This window comes from Gekko japonicus, unplaced genomic scaffold, assembly GCF_001447785.1.
Source record: "Gekko japonicus isolate JY-2015 unplaced genomic scaffold, Gekko_japonicus_V1.1 scaffold2190, whole genome shotgun sequence".
In the NCBI taxonomy this organism is placed as follows: Eukaryota; Metazoa; Chordata; class Lepidosauria; order Squamata; family Gekkonidae; genus Gekko; species Gekko japonicus.
In genome coordinates, this window is record NW_015165882.1 from 306,423 (window position 1) to 308,571 (window position 2,149).

The 2,149-nt window shown below is 48.6% G+C and overlaps 1 protein-coding gene across 1 annotated transcript in view; it reads right to left on the reverse strand.

Annotated features, from left to right (window-relative positions):
- The window catches only part of LOC107110505 (MICOS complex subunit MIC13-like), a gene marked incomplete at its 5' end in the record, with an annotated part of 4,507 nt that overhangs the window by 1,083 nt on the left and 1,275 nt on the right, over positions 1-2,149 (reverse strand). The gene's annotated exons all lie outside the window — the stretch shown is intronic.

The following is a 2,149-nucleotide window of genomic DNA, read 5'->3' on the forward strand; positions in this document are numbered from 1 at the left end:
TATTTTTTTTTTTTTCCTTCCCCCCCCCCCCCACTTCTGCCACTGCTGCATTTTTAAAAAAAAATTAAATGCATTACTATAAGAATTAGCTCCAATACGTGCAGTGAGGTAGCACAGCCCTTCCTGGAATCTGCCGTAGGCAACTCCTCCCCCAGTTCGAGCGGGGGTGGGAAAGAAGAAGAGATTGGATTTATACCCCGCCCTTCGCTACCCAAAGGTGTCTCAGAGCAGCTTACAAACTCCTTTCCCTTCCCTTCCCCTCCCCACAACAGACACCCTGTGAGGTAGGTGGGGCTGAGAGAGCTCTGACAGTAACTGCTCTTTTTCAAGAACAGCTCTTATCAGAGCTACGGCTTGCCCAAGATCATCCAGCAGGTGCAAGTGGAGGAGTGGGGAATCAAACCCGGTTCTCCCAGATTAGAGTCCGCGCACTTCACCACTACACCAAACTGGAAAGAAAAGCCGGCCGCGATCTTTAGGATCCCACACTGGAACAACACTGGAGACTGAGGCCCACTGCAGTGTCTCTTTCCCGAGGATTATTATCGACCTGGCTCTACTTTAGGGTCATGCTTTCTGCACCTTTCCTTTAAAAATGGAATTAGACCAACTCATGACTCCGTTAGCCCAGATGGCAAAGTTGAACCTCCATGGTGCGAGGCAGTTGGCCTCTGAATTCCCACTGCTGATGGGAGGGGGAGGCTGCAGCCTGTGTGTCCCTAGCTGAGGGGCTTCCCGGAGGCATATCGTTGGCCTCTGCAGGGGGAACAGGATTCTGGACCAGAGGAACCCTTGACAATACAATACAATACAACACCTGTATTGGCATATAAAACGGTAAAAATAAAACTTCATCAGGTAACGTTACACCTGCAAGTCTTAAAACATGTTACTATTAAAGCCAGTTTGGTGTAGTGGTTAAGTGCGCGGACTCTAATCTGGGAGAACTGGGTTTGATTCCCCACTCCTCCACTTGCACCTGGCTGGATGACCTTGGGCAAGCCATAGTTCTGATAAGAGCTGTTCTTGAAAAAGAGCCGTTTCTGTCGGAGCTCTCTCAGCCCCACCTACCTCACAGGGTGCCTGTTGTGGGGAGGGGAAGGGAAAGGAGTTTGTAAGCTGCTCTGAGACACCTTTGGGTAGTGAAGGGCAGGGTATATATCCAATCTCTTCTTCTTCTTAAAAAAGATTCATTGCTGCCAAAATCTTGGACAAGAATTCAGCAATCTGTGCATTAATGTCTGGTGATTTATCAGCTAGAAGGTACCTAATTGCGTTGTCAGAGTTAATTCTAGACAGTAAGTGCTTAATCCAAAGTAATCGAAGATGTGAGTGAAGGGGGCAGCGTAATAGAAGAATTTGGGACATCGAAGCCCAAATAATCCAGGCCGGTGCCGGGGGTACTTGCTCCCCCCCCTTTCCCTCGGCCTTAGATACGTACCAAATAGTATGGCACAATACTTCTCTAACCTGGTGATCCCGCTGCAACGCAGAGCCTTTATGCTAGCCAGATTTAATGTTTTCCCCTCATCTTGGGCTACAGGTAGATTGCTCATCTGGAGGAACCCTTGACCTGATCCTGCAGCACCCTGATGGCGGCCGAGGAAGCTCTGTGCACTGCAAGAGCGCACACGCTTGTTTGTGATGCTTGCACGATGAGAGTGTGAGGTATGCTCACTGAACACCCCTCTAGGGTTGTGCAGGAAGAGCTCTCTTGGAGCAAACTCTCTGGTCATTCCTGATCTGCCCCCTGGAGATGCCTCACAAAGTTTCCTTCCTTACTTTCTTTTTCAGAGATCCTATGATCAGAGGGTCTTGAGCAATGACTAAAAGAACAACACGTGATTTACTAAAGGAAAATACACTAGATAGAAATTTGGCAACCAAGCGGGTTATGTTCAGGTCCCTGTCTAGCATCAGATAGGGAATATTCTCCCCTTGAAGTTTATTAAACAAAAGAGTGTGTTAAAAGCGGTGAGATCCAACAGTTCCGAAAGGCGGAGTCTGAGAAGGTAAAATGCCAAAAAACTGACTCAGGTGGACTCTGTGAGAGTGAATCACCACAGTGTTGTAAGCCAGCTCTGTTAGGCGATGCTGGACAAGTGAAAGAGCCTTTGCCCCACCCCCCCCACCGCCACGACACACACAC